Source organism: Euprymna scolopes, chromosome 30 (assembly GCF_053919585.1).
Source record: "Euprymna scolopes isolate OS-2025 chromosome 30, ASM5391958v1, whole genome shotgun sequence".
Lineage (NCBI taxonomy): Eukaryota > Metazoa > Mollusca > Cephalopoda > Sepiida > Sepiolidae > Euprymna > Euprymna scolopes.
Genome location: NC_136511.1, coordinates 37,117,832 through 37,139,718, shown reverse-complemented (window position 1 = coordinate 37,139,718; position 21,887 = coordinate 37,117,832). Strand labels below are relative to the sequence as shown.

The following is a 21,887-nucleotide window of genomic DNA, read 5'->3' as shown; positions in this document are numbered from 1 at the left end:
ATTTAAGTGTCACAATCGTAATAGTCTTTCTAACCGGAATAATTTTTTCAAACAAACTGAATCAAAAGAGTTTTTAATCTAAGAATCATTAATTGATTTATTATTTAAGACTGCATTACTTCCATAATTTTCAAGGTACTAACAAATTCTTAATTGTCACACTGCACAGTATATTTTATAGTGAAATTTTGTAAAGACATATGTTTTTTTTATTTGGAAAAGATGCAAAAATCAATTCTCAATAATAACACAAATAATTTAAAGCAAGACAAAATTAAAGCTGCAATAATATCTCTATTGCATTAATGGATTTATTATTTTAAATTGTCGCCATTGTAACAATTGTCCTAAACGGAATATATATTTAACAAACTGAAACGAAAGACATTTTGGCATGCAAAAAAAAAACTCTTCTGGAAGGACGAAAAGGACACAGTGACTAGGCAGAATTAAAATATCGATGTATCAGATGCAATGCTATTTAGGTCTAAGTTCTAAAACACGACAAAATAACTTTATATATAAAAAGTAACCTTGTACAATAAATAATTCACATATTTTAATTAATTTGTTTTATATATTTATTTTCTAAAGTAATTTTCTGAAAGTATAAATTTTTCATAGCGACTTTATGCTTTTCTTTTTTATATATATTTTATTCTTTTCTTGTTTTATTTGTTAAATGTTATTTTCTGAAATGACATTATCTTTGTCTAAAATGATTGGCCTGAATATCAACAATAATCTTTATTGGTTTAGAGATATGAATGGTAAGCGATCTTTTAACGAAGACCAGATTTTATCTCACATTTTTAATTCCACTGAAATAAGTTCATCCACAAATAGAGCTACTCATCATTCTATAGTCTGAATAAGGCCATGTTTATCGAAATGTCTGTTATGGGGCTAATAAATGATCCCAAAAGATTTTGTTTTCTGATATAATAATTTTATAAACGATTGTATATTTCATCCAATTTACTATATGGAATATATATATATATATATATATATATATATATATATATATATATATATATAGTAATGTATAAAATATATATGGCGATTAAGCTACACTGAATATTTTGTGTTTCATCCACTCTAGGATTCTTCAGGCTTATGTGCAGAAGAATCCTAGAGTGGATGAAACGCGAAATATTCCGTGTAGCTTAATCGTCATATATATTTTATAAATTACGAACTAGCTCTACCTACGTATTGAGCACTTTTGAAGTAAATACTTAAAGTTTACGCATAAATTTATACTTTTTGTATATTAATTTTATGTGAGTAAATGAAGTAGTTATATATATATATATATATATATATATATATATATATATATGTATATAAGAACAAGTAGTCAATAAAACATGTTAAAAAAACACTTTGAAAAAGAGTTAAAAACATATATAATTTTAAAAAGGAAACACTAAATAAGTGGATTTCCCTTTTCCTTGTGACTTATTCCACAGATTTCTGCCTTTTGGATTACTTTGGATCATCTTCCAATTATGCGATTCCCTTGGATTTTACTTGTGCGAATGGAAATTTAACTAACTTTCTTGGATTCTGCATCTTTGGATTTTACCGTCATTGGATATTTTACCCTGCACCAGACGTGAAATCACTTTCTTATTCACCCTATTCCGTCTGCTTCACTTTTTGTTATCAAGTAAGATCTATGACTTACTTGTAGTTTCATTGAATACTTTTGCAAGCAAAATCCGATCCCGCATTTTTCTAAATCCTACCCTCTGAATAGAAGGAAAGTATTTCTTCGAAATTTCTGCGGATTAAGGACTATCCACTTATTTAGTGTTTCCTTTTTAAAATTAAATAAGTTTTTAACTCTTTTTCAAAGTGTTTTTTAACATGTTTTATTAACTACCTGTTCTTATTATAAACTCTATCTCCTATTTGGTTTTATCTGGTCGAGATTACTTTATAAATATTAATTCTTTAATATTTATAATTTACTTTAGTTTTGTCATCTTGGATAATTTTGGTAAACTTAACTGTAATTCTTATTATTTATATATATATATATATATATATATATATATATATATATATATATATATAAGGTTTTAAATTATATATATATATATATATATATATATAAGGTTTTAAATTATCCGAAAGGTTTTTATTGTAACGTATAATGAAAATACACAACTTACTGCTATCAATCAATCATATATATATATATATATATATATATATATATATATATATATACTAGACTACCCGTGTTGACCATCTTATAATTTATTCCTTTAATTCAGTTGACTTATACAATTCTTGAAAGTATCTGTTTCATAGCGCAAAATCAATCACTTAATTATTATATCAATCAGTGAATCTATTATGCCCTGAACTCATCAGAAGAAATAGCAACAATCAATCCGCATAAACATTAACCCATAACAATGTAAATAAATGGCGATTTCTTCATTGAAAGAGAGGATTGAAATATGATTGTATTGTTTTAAGCCTGCACCCTGTGTGCGCGTGACATAGTAGTTTGGTGGTACGCATGCAATGGGTCGACTAAATATGCTTCCTCCTTGTTAACTGTTAAATAAATTATATATTTTTATAAAAATGCATTTGTTCGCTATTTTTGTACAAGTGTTCGATTTCAGCCTGCAGTTACTCCCATTAATGCGATGATGGAAAACTGCCTGTAACAACACAATGAACACACAAGAAATGACCCATGCCAGACAGTTATATCGACCCGTTTCTGTTGATGTTTCCAACATGTGCCTATCGTAAGATATCGTTGGATATCGTTTATTCCCCCGGGGAGCTGGTTGCATTCCCAAGACGTTCCTCAACCAAGTAACCCTCCCGGGGAAACGATAGTATCATACTTACCTTGTGAACTCAGAGTATGGGAAATTCTCATACACACAAAACAAAATCACTGAAAAAACAAAAATGCCCTAACTAAGGGTAAAGATAATGAGCAAACGTTGGATAAAATGATAGTTAAAATTATTATGAACTTGCCAGGATTCGAACCTGGAATCTTCTGATCTGTAGTCAGATGCGTTATCTATTGCGCCACAAGTCTTGTCCGTATGCTGAAGGATGTTACCGCGACTTACACAAACAGTGCTAAATTCTGTTGACATGGGCAGGTAACTTTTTCGACAATTGCACGAAACGGCCCAAAACCCCTTATTTCAGGCTTTTTGTGTGACTCGGCATTGTTCGTTACGAACCATATATAGATAAGGACAATCTAGGGACTCACATCTTTCATCGAAAGTTTTATTGGTATATATATACACATAAATAATTAAATAAACATTTAGAATTTTAGTAATAGTACCTAGCATATAGCATTGATTTCAAAAGTTAAAAAAATAATGGCCTGGGTGGATGTGGACGTGTCCCTTTAGCCTTTGGGGTTGTGGGGGTGCTACTTTATTTCATGCACCTCTCCAGGCTCCGAACACATACAGCACTTGGTATTACCAAATGGTCACCCATTTTAGTATCTGCCAGGCTCAACGTCACTTAACTTTGGTGGTCTAACAGGAACCAGTGTGTCAACGTGATTATGAAGTATAATCATTGGATGCCATCAGTTATAATTGAAACCAAAGCATTTAGCACTCCAGCGGCTCAAGGTTATGGTGGTATGGGTCACAATAACATGTATACTTGGCAAATGCAATACCTAAAGGATTTGGTAAAATAAAAATATGATATAAATACTTTTTGGACATTAAATACGAGCAGCAGATCGTTAGAAAAATGTGAAACAATAAAACAGCAACGAATCATCATATTATTTGGATTCTTCAAACTACCGTTCTCACTTTGAGTGTTATCGTCACAATGTTTCGGCCGATATAACCTCTAACCTTCTTTCGGTGTAACTTGTCTAATTTGGGAATCTTTCTGTTCAACTCGGGAATCTTTCTTCCGAACCTGCGAATCTGAACTGAATTCCGAATAGAACATTTCATTTAATCAATAAGATGGTACACTCTTACAGTTCTCATGATTAACAGATCAACAGATCAATATGTCAAATGTCTCCAAATTGTACTTTGTAAAGCCTTGTCTAATCACTTGCTTCTAAGTTTTCCATGGTTGGTCAATCTTCCTGCAACCGAAAATATTCATGCTTCTGCGACGGTTTATCCAGGAGGATAAACGCTCCATATAAACATGCCAATATAATCGATTCGTCCTCACGACAGCATCTACACTTAATGCTACCTTAGACTAAAGTTTCTTACTTTTACAACTACAAAAAACCGTCTCAGCTACTAATTGCCACAAAAAAATAAAATACTACCGGAGAGCTTATCTTTCAAACTCTTCAGCTTAATATTCAAAGGCAATCTGAAGTGGAACAAATACGTTGAGGACATTACCAACACTACTGCAAAGATTGACTCCCTCTACTGTGCTAGAAAATTAATTACACCAGAGAGTATAATATATCTTTACCAAATCACTATTTGCTCATCCATGGAGTATTCTTGTCACATCTGGTGCATCTACGATTAGTCTCTCACTCTTAGACAGGGTTTTAAAAAAAGCGTCTCAAATCTAGTAGATCCTGCACTATTGGCTAAGTTTCGACCTTTGACCCCCCCCCCTTCACCGGTGAGGTCCTGAGATGCTAGAAAACATCTACTCTAATAGTTTTCTTCTTTCTCTTAGACTGCTAGATTTTGCGATACCCTTCCTGTTTCATGCTTCCCTGACTGTACTAATCTGCAGAAGTTTAAATGTATTGTGAACAGACACAACTCCCCAAAGTTCCCTATTAGGCACAAACCCAAACAGTACCCCTTTATTTTTCAAGTGGCAATATGCCTTGTTTGAGAAGAAAAAGAGTAATATATATATATATATATATATATATATATATATATATATATATATATATATTTAAGTTTGTTTTTAAAATGTTGTTACTTTCAATGCATACTGTTTTAGTTTAACAGGTCTAGATTGTTATTTTAAAACCATTCACCGTTAATTTTGGGTTAAGCTCAATGTGTCTATTTAATCGGGACAGAGCATATAGAGTTCAAAATTTTGTTGAAAATTCAAAGACTCACGTTTTCTTTTTTACAACCTTTGTTTATTTTCTGGATTTTTCCATTTGTTGTAAAAATCTAATGGATAAACATCTGAAGAAGTTGGTGGGGACAGGATATTTTTACGGAAACATAAATCGTAAAATTGCTAACTCATTAATGAAACGGCTGTAATGGAAAAATCCAGGAAATAAACGAAGGTTATAAAAAAGAAAACGTGAGAATTGGAATTTTCAACAAAGTTTTGAACTATATATATATATATATATATATATATATATATATATATATATATATATATATATATATATATTACAAAACTTTGTTGAAATTCAAAGACTTACATTTTTTCTTTTTTGTAACTTTTGTTTATTACATCTTGGATTTGTTCATTGCAACTGTTTCGTTAATGGGATGGCAATTTTATGATTTTATGTGTTCATAAAAATTTCCTGTTCTCACCAGCTCATCACATGTTGTTTCCATTCGATGTTGTCAACAAAAGGTTTATTTTGTACATGATAAACCTGGTGTTTGAGGAAAATAAATTCAATCCCCACGTTGTTACAAGTCGGCCATCATAATAATCTCAACCCGTTAAATGAAAATGGTATACATTGAAATTAACAATATTTCCAAAATAAACATTTTTATATATATATATATATATATATATATATATATATATATATATATATATATATATAAATATGTGTGTGTGTGTGTGTGTTTGTAATAAAACAAATATGGTTATGGTAAATATTTTGTAATACTCATAAATCAAAAGGGACCATATCTGTGTTATCACCGGTGTCAGGTCTGCTGTGCAGAAGCCAAAAATTAAAAAGAGCAAATCATCTTGACTTCAACTAAAAATACTTATTGACTGAGATTTGCTCGATGCCAATTAGGTCAATTGGATTTTCTTGGATATTTTCATGGAAGTAATAAATAGACAAAGTCATTCGTCTAAGCCATGCACATATCGAGCGGATTTAGAGAGACATTTAATGATGGAAATACTTACGTCTGCACCAAAGGCTTTCATCTCTCAGACAAGAGAATCTCTTTCTCAATAATCTCACTGAAGCTTCTTGGATTTGTTGCAAGAAGCTTGCTAAAGAATCTAAAGAAACGGAAGATCATTTTATCGTATGTATTATTTTTTCTTTTTTGTCAATGTTAAGCACGTCTTTCATTTGCATCTCGTAAGACTTTTAAAACAGCATAGATCAGTTTAGAGTTGCATTCTTTTTATTACTCAGCTAGCTGTCCCGACCCGGCATTGCCCTGGATTATTCATACTTTGATGTCTTCTGTATGAGGGTGAAACAATAGAAGGAACAACACTACAATTTTATTTTAAAACTTTCAATGAAAAATCAATTCAGGTAATTTGATTATGTAGTAGAGCTGACATCTATTCAATGTAATCGCCTTCAGCTTTAATCACCGCCTTAATATGGGTTCGGAACTAGGAGCATGCATTTTCCACAAGCGCTGGTGCAAGCTCAGCAAATACTCAGCAAATGGCAATTATCAGACTGGTTTTGGTGTTGTGGGAAGTCATGTTGGTGATGTTTTCAACATATAACCAAACGAAGTAGTCCAGTGGGTTCAGGTCAGAGGAGAAGGGTCGGCGAGAGAAGGATACAAAGTCGTAGCACTCCTTCTGAAGCCAAGCCTGAGTCTCTTTGGACTTGTGGGCCGGATTGCACCAGGGGATCACCACACTCTTCAGCACATCCAGGTACACTTTGGCGTTGACTTTCAAGCTGACTTTGAAGATGTGAAGTGGCAATATGTGATTCTCACTTGAAACCACACCAAAAACCGTAACTGTGGCCAAAAGCTTTGTTTTCATCACCCCCTGTGCACGTTCCTGTTATTTGTGGCAATCCAGTGATGCATTATGAGGGTGCTGGCAATGATCCTGTTGTCATAACTTGGATCGGTGGTGAACATCAGTTGCACAGTGGCACATCTCTGATCTCGCTCATTTAGCAATGTGTCACTTTCAGAAATGATAGAAGGCTCCCATCTCTTTTAGGATTTGTACACAATTGGCCAACTATTAGGTGGTCTGCAACAACAAAAGAAGACCGGTTTTCATTAAATGGAAATGGAATCATGTCATTTTTCTAGGGTGATAAATTTATCGTTCAATCCTGTATTACACGTTTTAGAATAGTTTAAATTAATGGTTCTAACCCATGTATGGAGTACTGTTGTCACATCTGGGCTGGTGCATCTGCTGCTTGTCTCTCGCTCCTGGACAGGGTTCAAAAAAGAGTCGCCAACCTGATAGGTCCTGAACTGTCATCTAGGCTTCAACCTCTGTCCCATCGACGAGATGTTGCATCCCTCTGCCTGTTCTACAAATACTTTAATGGTGAATGCTCTGACGAACTGCAAACACTTGTACCTCCCCGACGTAACTACCCCCGACAAACCCGACAAGCTACTAAGTCTCATCCCTTTACAGTAGAGATCCCTAGGTGCAAGAAAGCCTTTTACTCCAATAGTTTCTTCCCCAGAACTGCGGGTCTTTGGAACTCCCTTCCGGGATTCTGCTTTCCCAACTGCAATGATATGCAGAAGTTCAAGTGTAATGTTAACAAACATCTTTCTACTCTTCTCCCTTCATAATGACCCCGCTAATTAATTCCCTAATAGTAGCCCCCTGCTTCAAAGTGGCACTGTGCCTTGTTTGGGGTGAAAATTGAATAAAAAAAAATAAATAAAAAAAAATAGATGGTAGGAGATTTTTGTTGTGTTCTAGTACCATTTCTTGTTCATTGAGCTACCATTGGGTACAATCACTAATTCTTTGATAAGCTGAAACCAGAAGCACCCCAGATATGCATAAGATCCAAATGCTTGACTGTGAACATTATGGAATCTTTCTGTGACACATCTTCAACACGAATTGACCCACTATTTGCCAAGCGAGTAAAAGATAATTACTCAGAGGAAATCACTTTTTCAAGTCTTCCATAGTATAGCTTTTATGAATCTGGCAGTAATTTAATTGAATATTTTTTCGAGTGAAAAATAGCTTTCTTGCAGGTCTCTTTGACATCAACCCTTTCGTTTACAACTGTCGGTGTGTAACAGACTATAGTGGCTGTTTACAAATGCCAAGGAAAAAGCAAAAATACTATAAAAAAGGCATATGTGCACAGACCAACGATAATATTGGAGAAGACGATGACGTTAGAGACGTGGGTGACGTCACAGACATGACGAGAAGTCACGCATGGTGGAAGAATGAATAAAAGGTGTTTTCTTAAAACTTGAAACAGAAGTTGAAGTTCTTTACTCTTTCCTTTTCTTTGTCTCCTTTGCGACTGAGTCTACAACGTGTAGATCCTGGGTGTTTGCATGTTGACGTGTGTAATGTTACAGTTGTGCTATGCAATCTGAGGATTCGACACCACTACTGGATCACTTCTTTGATAATTGTTAAGTACTAGCTTGCCAAACAAAAACAAAAGCCGTACCAGATGTTGATCATCCCTTGAATACTATACAAAATCACCTGCCATCTATCAGTTCAATAAATCAATCAATCAATCAATAAGGGTTTTATCACTCAATGAAGAATCCCTCTCTGGACTTTACCCATCTAACTCCGTCCCAAGCTATCCGCTGCCATGTGGGACCCATGTCGGACCCGTGTGTTTTATCAGGTCGTCCCTCCATCTCATTCTTCGTCTTCCATTTGGCCTCTTATGTTCATGAGGTGTCCATTCCATTGTCTTGACAGACCATCTGTTGTCATGTTGTCTTGCTGCATGCCCTGTCCATCTGTGTGGATGTTTTGATGGCAATATTGATGTCATTAACTCTTGTTTGTTGGCGAATCCAGATGTTTGCATTTCTGTCTTGTAGAGTGATGACTAACATTATCCTCTCTATCTTCCTTTGTGCTACTGCCAAGATTTCACTTTGGCAAGTTGTCAGAGCCTATGCTAGACTACCGTAGATCATCACAGGTAGTACATATTCATTGAAGATCTTCCCTTTGATTGACATATTTGCTTTTCAGCTTCTCATGATATATTTTCCACTTTCCAAAAAGCTGCCCATCCCAATGTTATCCTTCTCTTTATCTCAGAGAGGAGATTTCCATCTTTCGTTATTTTCTTTCCCAAATAGATGTAGTCTTAAACTTTTTAGCAATTAAAAGAACAAAAATTGAATAAATACCAAAACGAATAAAACTGACAAATAAAATAAGCCACATTAAATATTAAATTAGATTTTCAAATTCGTTAAAAACGAGCAAAAGTTACAGCATGTTGACTTAGTATGTGCTTTATGACAAACTTCTAGAGTAAATGTGGTATTCTGGTGACTAATCTCTATTAATTCTTAATTGTGTATTGAATGAATACCATAGTACTTAGATCACTGCACCTTACCAAAACAAAAGATTCATACGGAATTTCAGCCAGATCAGCCCAATAGTTTCCAATAAGAAACATAATATAGATGCGTGTGTGGCTTATTATTAAACTCTGAACTAATGTTCAGAAGAAAGTAAAGTGAGATTTTTTGCATACTTTGAAATTATTATATGAGGGATGTTCCAAAAGTAATGAATTCAATCGTATATGGAGTGAGATACTCTCTGGAACAAAGTGATTATCAGAGTGTTGGTGCTGAAAGGAGAGAAGCTTGGTTTTAGAAATATCAAAAGTGAATAACCTTTTTTCCATTTCACTACATGCTCCGGGTCTAAAGAGAAAGAAACAGAGAAATTTTGATCATCAATGCTCTTGAAAGTGTTGCCATAGATGGATGGTTGTGCCATCTGCATAAATGTCAAAGAATGAACTTAGAAAGCGATTTAGGAGATCATTAATGCATATCAGGAAGAGAGGTAGGCCCAGAATAATTCACTGAGGCATGCCAACATTGATATGGTATGCTTCAAACGTCTGCCTAAACATATTATGGAGAAATGTTTTGATGGTTGACAAGACATTTTCGAATATTTCATAGTTAGCTACTTTGTAACAAGCCTTTCATACGTCAAGAGCTATAGCTCTAGAGACGAAGCCACTTTCAATAGATTCACTTACATTATTACAGTCAGCACATCAGCAGTTGATCTTGCAGAAGGAAATCCATATTCTTTTTGACTAATAGATCTTTTTTGCTGACAACTTCTTGATTTATCACATATTCAAACAACTTCCTCATGATGCACAGGAGATTAATCTGTACTGCGATGCAGAAGACTAATCTACAGCAGTTTTGAATATTGGACAGCAGTGACATGCAGACAACTTTTTCAGGGCAGATGCTTAAGTGAAAACAAAACCAGCAAAAATATAGTAATGATGGGGCACAGGTTTATAGTATATTCCTCTGAAAAGGGCACTTTTAAAACAGGAGTAAAAGGGACAGGAGTAAAAGGGACAGGAGTAAAAGGGCACTCATAGCACCCTCCCCCCTGTACGTCTCTGTTGGGTAGACTGAAGAAGTTTTCCAAGATGATGGGAAGTATTTCTCTTTTAATCAGTGATTGGACAACTTTGTGAGAATAGAAGCTAGTTCTGATTGCAGCTCCTTAAGCACAATGCTTGGAATGCTGCCAGCATCAATTACCTTGCTGGCATCTAAATTCTTGATAAATTTGGCAACATTCTGAGCAGATATTTTGTAAAGCCTTACAAATTATACTTTCACTAAGAACTAATCCGAATACCCTTTATCTCTATGTCTTTGCATGATGTAAACTTTTGCACTAAAGCTTATAAAAAAGCATTTGGTATGTCAAGAGCTATTGCTTTAAAGACAAAGTCTCTTTAAATAGATTTACTGATCCCATATGATATTACAGTCAGCACATCAGCAATAGATCTTGAAGGACAAAATCCATATTGCTTGTCACTAGGTATTTTTTTTAAAATTTTTTACTGGTTGACGACTTCTTGATTTGACACAAATTCAAACAACTTTCTCATGAAGCGCATGGGAGAAATTGGTCTATACTAAAATGCAGAATACAATCTGCAGTATTTTGAAATACTATGCAGACTGACAAAGTTTTCCAAGGTTCTGAGAAGCATTTCTCTTTTAAACAACGATTAAACAGCTTTGTAAGAAGAGGAGCTAGTTCCTGGTTGCAGCTTCTTAAGGATGGTTGCCAAAGACATTATTAGGTTGAGAAGAAAGTTCTTGTGGAATTTTTAACTTTGATTTCAAATGATGTATTTTCACATAAGTTTTCATTATAATACCTTTACTTTATATATTATGTTAAAGAACGTTTTTCGCTCGATCTAATTGTTTAAATTACAATCGTTTTAAAACAAGTAAGTCTTCTTTTCAGAACGTTGAATACAAGATTGAAAAAAAAAACAAATTCGCACAATTTTCTTATTTCAATTCAAGCTAGGCTAAAAAGCTGCTGAAACAGCTCGCAATATCAATAGTGTGAGGAACTACTACTGAACGCAAAGCACAATGGTGGTTTAAGAAATTTTGTAATGATGAGTATAGATGTTGACAACGATCAATTAAGAGTATTAGTTGAAGCCAATCCATGCATAACCGTTCTGAGAACTTGCATCCGAATTAGACGTAACATTCATATTATTTGGATTCATCGGACTACTGTTCTCATCTTAAGTGTGATTTTACAACATTTTGGTCGATCTAACCTCCGACCTTCTTCAGGTGTATCTTGTCGAACTCAGAAATATTCCCAAGTTTGACAAAGTACACCTGAAGAAGGTCGAAGGTTACATCAATCAAAACGTTGTAAAAATCACACTCAAGATGAGAAAAGTAGTCCGATGAATCAAAATAATAGGAATAACCAATCTTCATTTAAAAAATTCAGAAACGTCATAGATGTGACTTGCGATGAAAGTGGGTTCTTTATGACAACCAGTGATGCTCAGCTCAGTTGTTAGACGCCGACGAAGCTCCATGACATTTCCTGAAGCCAGAGTTGCACCAAAAGAAGGTCATGCTGACAGGTCTCATCCATTACAGTTTTTTTGTATGCAAGCGAAACCATTACGGTGAAGAAGTACTGTTAACAGATGGATGTAATGGATTGGAAACTTCGACAACAACACCCAGTATTAGTCAACAGAAAAGGCCCAATTCTCCCAATAACCGACCACAGGTTGCTAAACCGACCCTGAAGAAGTTGAAAAATTGGGCTACAAAACTGCCTCATCCGCCATACTCTCCAGATCTCTCACCTACCAACTACCATTTTTTCAAGCATCTCAACAACTTTCAGCATGAAAAATGCCTCAAAAACCTAAGCGATATTAAAAACGCTTTCAGCGACTTCATCGTCACCAGAACACAAGATATTTACGTTACTGGCATAAGTACACTTGTTTTGCGTTGGCAAAAATGTGTTGATTGTGATGGTGCTTATTTCGCGCGCGCGCGCGTGTGGTTTTCTAACCTTTCACTGCAGTAAAGAAATGTGTGTTGTGTCTTTTATCCAACTCTTGCCCATTATTGTGCAAAGAAAACGTTTTTGTTCTGTTTTTACAAAAATCCCCAAAACTCATAGATTTTGATTCCTGTTTTTTATTCTGAAGAATGAAAAACGTAAACTGAAGGAAATCCAAACAGAATGCACCCTCCCTCATATCACTTCTCACCGCCCCCCCCGTTCCCGTTTCAGTGGCTGGTTTGTTTTGGTGTGACAGTCGCTGATGAAGAGAGAAGACAACGGGAGGATGGCTGCCATTCACCCCTGTGATACTCACCAGGAGTTGTGGGAGGAGGATGTTGTTGACAGATGGTAATTAGACTGGTTAAGAAGACATATCTTTACACATGTTGTCCAATTACCCTGGAGTCCAGATGTGAGATCCATTGGAGAAGAGTTAGAGAGGGAGGGAGAGAGGAAAGGAGAGAGAGCGAGAAAGTGATATAGAGGAGAAAACAGAGGGACAAAGATGGAACGAAAAAGAAAGAGCAAGATAGAAACAGTGAAAGAAAAAGAAGGATAAAAAAAAGAAATAGAGAGAGGAAGAGGGGGAGAAAGAGAGACATATAAAAAGAGAACGAAAGAGAGACAGGGAAAAGGAAAGGGACAAAGAGAGTGAGAGAAAGAGAGAGAATTCAAATCGACAAAGAGGGATAGAAAGAAAGGGAGAGGGATAGAAAGAGAGATAGAGAGAAAGGGAGAAAAGAGAAAGACAAAGGAAGGGTGAAAGAGAGGGAGATAGAGTCAACACCAAAGTGTACCTGGTTGTGCTAAAGAGTGTAGCAATCACGTGGCCGTTGGCAGATCCTAGGTGTGACAGCAGGACACAACGCCAATCCACAAGTCCAAAGGGACCTAGGCTTGGCTTCAGAAGGAGTTCTACGACTTTGTACCCTTCTCTTACTGCACCCCTCTCCCCCAACCTTAACCTGCTGGACCACTTCGTTTGGTCATAAGTCGAGAACATCACCAACATGACCTCCCACAGCACCAAAGCCAGACTGATCACTGCCATCCACCAAATATTTGATTGTGGAAAAGTCATGCTTCTAGTTCCAGACCCGTATTGAGACGGTGATTGAGGCTGAAGGCGACTACATTGAATAAATGTTAGCTCTACTATATAATAAAGTTACCTGAATAAAGTTTTAAAATAAAGCTGTAGTGTTATTTTCTTTAGGGCGACACTTTATCGTTCCACACGATATACAGTATATATATATATATATATATATATATATATATATATATATATATATATATATATATATATATATATATATAGTATAACTCCTATAATTTGAACACCCGCTTCGTTCAAATTAGAGGATGCTGTTCAAGTTTCGTTATAAAAAAAAATGTGCTGCAGTTAAATTTAATTTTCTAAGAATTAAGAAATAGTAAATGAAATTCATTGCTATATGATACTTCAAGTATATATTAAGTTGAGTTTACGATACATTGCAAGTAAGAATTGTTAAATATTATTACCAGGAACATTGAAAATAAATTAAATCTACTCTTACTTGTTAGGTATTTATTACCTAAATTATCATCTACAGAAATCATACATTCATGTAAAATACAGTTTTTTTAGTTATTCATTAAATGAGTCACATTGCAGTTTCTATTTTCATCGATTGAGCTCTCGGGCACTGCCATTGTATTCCTGAGTGATCACGAAAATCTGCAATTTCTTGGTTCTGTAGCTTCTTTATGATTATATCTCTTCGGAGTGACATTGCTTGCAAAACATAGTTGTCACTAAAGTAAGGAGTTTTTTCTAGAAATTTTATAAGCATTTCTATAGACTTTTCTGCATCATCCCATGATATTGCTTCATCAAAGTGTTCTTGGTTATTTACGTTAGGGTCAAGAGAATGGGAGCTGTCGCTATTTTCATCACCATTACTGCCTTCAGGATATTGATCAGTAGTTTCCTCATCTTGTTGCGCCCACATTTCAACATCATTTGCATTAAGTGATTTAAGAACAGCATGGTTGGTCGGTAACCGTTTGGTTTCAAGAATTTTTCTAGACCAGATGTATTCTCTGAGTCTTTCAGTTCAGAAGCCTTTGGCGCTGGGCATAATTTACTCCATGCTTTTGTTAATGGGCTTGCTCGAAATTGATTCCATGCACCTGGGAGGGAAAATATGGCATCTGTGACGGTAAAATGGCGCTGAAAATTTATTATACTCACGGTACTATTCATCATATTCATCATGAAATCATTTCTGTAGAAACATTTTAAGTTCCAAATAATCCCTTGATGCATAAGTTTGATGAGAGAAGTCACATTAGGTGGTAAGTAGCACACAAAAATATTCCCGCAAGATGACACTAGTTCTGACTCAGGAGGATGTGCTCTATAATTGTCCGACAGAAGCAAGCACTTTGAATCAGGTTTGCCGAATTCAAGAAAAAGCCTCTGGACAACTGGCACAAATTCTTGCAAAAACCATTTTTTAAACAACTGTTGATTCATCCATCCATTTCGTGAAGAATAATAGGATACTGGCAAAGGCGAACCCCCTTTCAATGCTCGGGGACACTTTGATTTGCCGATGACAAGAAGCTTAACTTTATGAGTTCCAGAAGCATTAGCGCATACCATCACTGTTAGTCTTTCTTTATTTAATTTGAATCCTTTTATTTTCTGCTCCTCGGATCCGGCTTATGTTTTTGTAGGTAAGCACTTCCAATTTACGCCACTTTCGTCAGCGTTGTAAACATCCTCTGGTGTTAAAGCATAATCGGCAATTATTGTCTTAAATTTGTCACAATAATTTGATGCTGCGTGTGTATCAGCAGATCGTTGTTCGCCTGACATTGTTAATTGTCTTATACCATGTCTACTCTTAAAGCTCCTAAGCCAGCCTTCACTGAATTTCATATCTTCTGCGATATTCAACTCTTCTTTAAGAGACTTTGCTTTAGCAATTAACATGAGCACAGATATTGTTACACCTTCATTCCGTTTTGCTACAAACCATTCATGCAATATTTAATCGAATTCAACTTGCTTTGGTCTGCGAAGAGTCCCTCTTTTGACATGTCTTTTATTTGGAGAGAAAGGAGCAGCCTTCAATATTTCCTCCTTTTTCTTTTGGATGTAAAACAGTGTACTTCTTCCAATCTTATAATCTCTCAATATAACGCTATTTTCAACTCCAGCATCTAATTGTTCTATAATTTGACGTTTTTCGAGTAAAGTCAGTGTCACTTGTTTTCTTTTAGAGTTGCAAGTCATTGTGATGGGTTGTTTTACACTATTTTAAATGTAGCAATCTGAAAAAACAAATTTACAGTTAGTGTAAATTAATTATCAATAGCTAATCTACATTAATTACATAGTACCAATATTAACATTTCTGCGCAATATATGACTAAACCATGTAAATAGTTTTACTGCAACTCCGCATCAAACATGCTAATACAATTTCAATGACGAGACAGTTCAAGTTTAGAGAAAATCCAGGTTTAGAAGAAGTCCAAATGAGAGGAAGTCCAACTTTAGAGGAAGTTCAAATTAAAGGAGTTTTACTGTATATATATATATATATATATATATATATATATATATATATATATATATATATATATATATATATATATATATATATATATATAGGGAAGAAGGGAGGGAGAGATAGAGAAGAGAGAGAGAGAAGAGAAAGTTGACAGGTTTTAATTTTCTTGAAGCAAAAAAAGAAGAGAAAAAAATGTGAATGTTTTGCAGAAATGAATACAAAAAAAAACAGAACAAAAAAGTGTCGAATGAAAATGTCGACTAAGAAATCGTCTGAAAAGAAAACAAAATGTGTCAACTTTTGTGGGTTAGCAAATAAATTGTAAACAAAGACGATGGCTTTAAAGGTGAGAATCAAAACAGCAAGAAATCCGTTTTCGTTTCAGCTGTTCTCCTGTGGTTCTTTTTCCTTTGGACAGTTTACCGTAAAGAAGCTATTTTGGGAGTCTTGGAACTGTCATACAGCGTATACGACCTGCCAAGAATCTAGCACTGCTGCAATATCGCGTGTACGGGAGATTTGGTCAACAAAAGCATGTACACTTCGGACTGTTGTGTCTTTTCCTAACTTGAAACTTTCTACAAATGATAACATTTCACTTTTCAATTCCGACACAAAATTTTCTCACACAAATCATGTGTACATTTTTTTGTTTTTGTTCATTAACCACGTTACGTTCATAACATACATTTTTTGTTCATTACTACAGTTATTACATAACTCGTGTTATATAATGAGACCTTACGTTAGTAGACTATAAGTTTTAGCTAATATATAGATTTAGAAACGGGTTTCATTTTAATTTGAAAAGTCATTAAGTTCAAAACTGGTCGCAAACAACTGCAGATAGCTGATGTGACAAAAAAGTGCCACGAGGTCACGCCAGGAAGTTAACGACCGCAGCCACATGCAGTAGGCCATCATTTTTTTGGGAATTGATGAGAGTTTGACGAGATCACGTTTTGAAGTGTGATTTGAATGTGAGATAACTTCACAAGTATTTTAAGATGTAACACATTTGTTATAAGGACAAAATAGCTGTTGTGCTGTAACGTGAATGAAGTAAATAATTTTGATAAAAACTATAACCGTTAGGTATGAACTTTATTATATAACAACATTATTGTGCGTTTTGGTACATCCAAAGAGGCGACCATCGGCGATAGCTCATCCAAACCAGAATCCCTGTAAACAAGTAATGAGTTGAACTTTGCACTTGTTAAATGGTCATTATAATCACCATCATATACCCCATCATCGACATCACCATCGTTGTCATCATCCTTAACATCAACATCATCGACATCATTAACATCATCATCATCATCGTCAACATCATCGACATCATCGTCATCATCACCATCGTCGTCATCATCATCATCATCATCATCATCATCGTTGTTGTGGTCATTGTCGTCATCGTCGTTATTCTTATAAATCTGTTCAATCTTTGCCTAAAGGAGAAATTCTTTTGATCACCTAGGCCATTTTAGTTGGTCTGCCCAGTATTTAAAAATAAAAATAATGCATCTCAGTACAGACTAATCAGTTTCCTGTGCACTGTAGATAAGTTGTTTGAATCTGTGATAAATCAATAAGTTAAGCAACATTGAGCCTGGTCAGTACTAAAATGGGTAAACATTTGTGAATACTAGATGCTCTCCGCTTATCCTAGCATTGTTTCTAATCGTCCTGAACTTCTCCTTGCCACTGGAATCAGGCAGTGCCAACTCAGGAGAGAGGTGGTTAGAGATCGCACAAAACCTATGCTTTACAATTATATAGGCAGGGGGTATCCGTTGTTTCTCGAGACATAACAACGGTCAATTGCACTTTCCTGTCTTTTATTTATTTTTTATTGAAATCATTTGATTGGTGCAGTATCCAACAATTCTAAATTCCTAATGAAATCATTTGGTTGAAACCTTTTTATGTCTTTTTTGTTTTTGTTTTTGTTTTGTTTTGTGTGTGTGTGTGTGTGTGTGTGTGTGTGTGTGTGTGTGTGTGTGTGTGTGTGTGTGTGTGTGTGTGTGTGTGTGTGTGTGTGTGTGAATATTTGGGATTAGTTCCGAATAGTTGGCATGCAATCCATTCTTTTGCAGTAATCATGAAATCGGTGAATATTAAGAAGAGTAAATTGATGAAAGTGATGGAGAGGAAAGGGTTAGTATTGAAAACATGAAAATATTGAAGATGAAGATGAAGATGAAGATGTGAAACAAATAAAACAATAACAATCAAGATGAAGATAACAGTTTAATGAGTTTAAAGGAAGATGAGTAATAGGGAGAGAAAGTTCAATATAAAATGATAGTGAAAACCTGGATATATGAGATAGAAGAAGAAGAAGAATGAGGGGGAAGAGGAGAGGAAGAGCAAGAAGAAAAGCAGAAGAGGGGAGAATAATAAGAAAGCGAAGAAGGCAAATAAAGCCAAGGAGACGGCAGAGAAGAAGAAGGCAAAAAAAGGCGAAAAAGTGGAGAAGGCGAAGAAGAAGAAAAAGGCAAAGAACAAGACAAAAAAGAAGGCAAAGACAAAAAAGAAGGCAAAGACAAAAAAGAAGGCAAAGACAAAAAGGCAAAAAAGAAAAAGAAGAAGGAGAAAGATGACATTAGATTTCTGAACACCTCACCCATAGACTTGAATGGAATCTTAATTAAAAGCATAAATAATGATAGTGGCCCACAGAATAACCCCCAAACCCAACATTAGGGGTCAACCCAACATCAGAGGATTAACACAGAAAAATGTTGGTGTATAGAACTGTCGACATCATTTAGAGAAGTGGGCCACCGACTTTCACAATTGAACCCGAAACTTCTAACCCATTGCAGATGGATCGAAACAGAACTTATTTCTTTATTTTCTTTGATTCCTTTTAATACCGTCACAAAAATGCAACGGAAACCTGTCTGGGTCTCACCAAGAAAAATACCCGTGGAGACGAAATTGTGCTTGGAATTCTGACTGAAAGAATTTTTATCATTCAGGCGTTTCTTACAACCGTTTTCTATTATTTTTTATTCTGGTTTTTAGTTAGTGTTTTTTTTTTTTTGTTTTTTTTTTTGGGGGGGGGGTTGTGTGTACAACATTTTGATTGGTGCAATATCAGGAAATTCTTTGTTTCTAAGGAAATTTCCGTCTGAAATCTTTTATATTTTTCCATTTTGTCTGAATATTTCAGATAAACAATTATCATTATTTCTTTTAAAACAATTATTTGCATCATCTCTGTTATTGCGGCTACGTTACGGTCAATGTAATTTTCTGCTTTCTTCAGGAGTTCATTTATGGCATTTTTTTGTTTTTTGCTATTTTTTTTTTTACTAATGAGTCATTACTTATTTGAAAACCAAGATCAACTCGAGGATAGGATTCAAAGAAATAGATAAATTCTCAGTTGTATAATTATGAATATTATGAGAGGATTGAAAACGGTGAATGGAACTAACAAACTGTGATTACTTATAAGGACGAGTTATGACAAGTATTTGTTGACATTAGACTTGAAGACGGCATTTTAGGAAACGAGTCAGGAAGTGGGGAAGATAGAAAGAAAAAGGGGAAATTGGAAGAAGGAAAAGGGGGAAAGGTGGGTTGTTTTGTTTTTTGGTTTTGAAGAAAATAATTAGTTTTGCAAAAGGAAGTAGAACAGCAAAAGAGCATCAATGTTCGGTGCATTTCGTCTCAGCCTGATCTGGTAGTACCAGTGAAGACGATTTATCACAAGTATTTGTTAGCATTTGACTTGAAGACGACCATGTTATAGTGTAACATTTTATGTTAAGTAAACATTAAATAAACATTGTCTTTTACATAAATGCACACTTTTGCGCAGGTGCGTTTTGCCAATGAGCAATCAAGAGAACAAAGTCTTTTATACATGAGTTGCACAGTTCATCGCTTTTCTATGTGTGAGCCGTGACCCCTTCGTGGTTGTTGAGCTTCTGTTCAACTCAAGACAAATCTACTTATGCATGGAAACACTATGGAGACTTTTTGGCTTCCAAACGTTTTACTGCTGTTGATGAGAGGAGAGACCAATATCTAATTCTAATTACTTTTGAACTTATTCTTTTCTGACATAGTCTTAAGAAGGGCGACGGACAAGCAGAGTCTTAGGACAACATTCACTTAGATTCTTTCTATATTTTCAGAAGCCTCTCACGCTTCAAGACTATGACTGACTTTTCAAGTTTTTTGTTTCTCTCCTTGAAGGCATGACGTCATCACTTCCTATATTTCGACACTTGCATTGCTAGCGTGTTTTGTCTAAGGAGCCAATTTTTAAACCGCAAACACACGCACACACAATGATTTTTATATAATAGTAAAGATAATGCCGACTGACTACAGATAAACTGAAATAGAATGACACTGCATAAACACTAGAACCATGAAAAGAAATTACACAAAACCGAGGGAACTGAAATAATACAGAGTAAATAAAAAAAAATCACTTAATTTCTACCTTCCCCACAAAAAAGAAAAACAGAAAAGAAAATTCAGTGACACTAACATAAGTTGATGCCACAGAAAATCGTCATGACATGTTAGGGAGGATGGAAAGACTCAGATGGAAGAACATCATCGAAACCTCTACTTGAAAACCTTTCCATGGGAATGAAGAGGACAGTAAGGAGAGTATAAAGTAGGCTTTATATTTACTTTTGACATAAATCTTGTTTTCCTTATTTTGTCCTTTAGTCCTCACATTCCATGAGTGATGTTTCGGACAAAGGAGGAAGAACTGCTGTTTTCTAGGTCAGAATATATTCATTAAACACGTATCGTTGGCAAGTTTTGTTACTTTTAAGTAGTAATTTTAGTTCCTTACATCAAGTAGTTTCATGCCTTATCTGGGTCGATTTCCATAAAACATGGGAATATAAATTTAATGTTATGTGGTAACGTTGCGGAATATTTGGGGCAATCTACAGAAATAAACAATGCAGCAACATTTTTGGAATATCAAGATCTATTTTACCTAACATATAAAATCATTTTCTCAGATCTTCAAAATCGGACCCAAATAACATTTAAGTTGGCAAATCAAACTTTGTTTATAATTAGCCAATTTTCATTTGTTATCGTTGTACTATGTTATTGACAGTAAAAAATCGTTACAATTTATTTTAAAAAAGGCGAATATTAAGTGGACCTTGTGTTACTTTCAGCAGCCTCATAAATCTTGTTTTCCTTATTTTGTCCTTTAGTTCTCACATTCCTTGTGTGGTGTTTCTAAAAAAGAAGGAAGAATTTCTGTTTTCTGGGTCAGAATCTATTAATTTAACACGTATCATTGGCCAGTTTTGTTACTTTGAAGCAGTATTTTTTGAGCTTCTTACATCAAGTGGATTTACATCAAGTTTTCTGTGTGTGTTTTTCGTTTTTTTACAAGGAAGTAATCACTTATCAAGGCCTGAAGGCCATTCGAAGATAAGAGTTAATGAATATAAGATGATAGTGTAGTAATGGTGTAAGTTGGGTAGAAGTTGATTATTTAAGGGGATGGTTCAACATGATCTTGTACACATTGGACTTGAAGGCTACCAAATTGTAGTCGGCCTGGAAGCAGGTCAGCAGAACCGTGTTCCACAGGCAGGCAGTTATAGGGAAGAAGCTTTGTTTATGGAATCTGTGTTTAGATTTAGGCAGAGATAGAGAGTGGAAAAATTGTTGATAGTGGTTGTAGCTAGTTGAGTGTTTTTTGTGAAACTTTGGCAAGTAGGGGACCATAGATTGGAGCTCAGACGATAGAGCACAGACTTGCAACGTTTCTTCTGTGGGAAAGATGTTGCA

At 35.0% G+C, this 21,887-nt stretch overlaps 1 non-coding gene across 1 annotated transcript; it reads right to left on the bottom strand.

Moving 5' to 3' along the window:
- Positions 1-3,009: 3,009 nt before the first annotated feature.
- Trnac-aca (transfer RNA cysteine (anticodon ACA)) lies at positions 3,010-3,082 on the bottom strand. Its single transcript has one exon. It is a non-coding gene; the product is annotated as a tRNA-Cys (tRNA).
- Between the last annotated feature and the right edge of the window lie 18,805 nt (positions 3,083-21,887).